At 53.5% G+C, this 333-nt stretch overlaps 1 protein-coding gene across 1 annotated transcript in view; it reads right to left on the bottom strand.

The window, feature by feature from the left end:
• Window positions 1-333, bottom strand: part of NTNG2 (netrin G2) — a gene marked incomplete at both ends in the record, with an annotated part of 26886 nt that overhangs the window by 9571 nt on the left and 16982 nt on the right. The window lies entirely within an intron of this gene.

Genomic DNA, 333 nt, shown 5'->3' with positions numbered 1-333 from the left:
GGTATGTGGTTTGATTTTATGGTGGAGCAGTGAAGTCTTCACTGCTCTCCTGCTCTGCCTGTGATGCATCTCTGGCAGCCAGGCCAGCCCTGGGCAGGACAACGTGGCCAGGTGGCTCTAGGAGGGATGGATTTTGAAAACCTTTTCTTTTTAAAAATACAAAATTGAGGGGGAAAAAAGGGAAAAGCTTCACTTCTTGCTGCCCCGATGACAGCAGAGTGAGATCAGCCTGTGAGAGGGGATGTCAACCCACGGCATGGTTGTCTCTTGGCTCTGACGTGGACCCGCTGTGGCTGGCTCCCCGGCCCTAGGGGCCATAACACTTGCTCCTAC

The sequence above is a fragment of the Eurypyga helias genome, unplaced genomic scaffold (genome assembly GCF_000690775.1).
Source record: "Eurypyga helias isolate BGI_N326 unplaced genomic scaffold, ASM69077v1 scaffold12625, whole genome shotgun sequence".
Taxonomy (NCBI): domain Eukaryota; kingdom Metazoa; phylum Chordata; class Aves; order Eurypygiformes; family Eurypygidae; genus Eurypyga; species Eurypyga helias.
The sequence above is the reverse complement of the archived record's forward strand: the minus strand, read 5'-3'. Positions and strand labels throughout refer to the sequence as shown.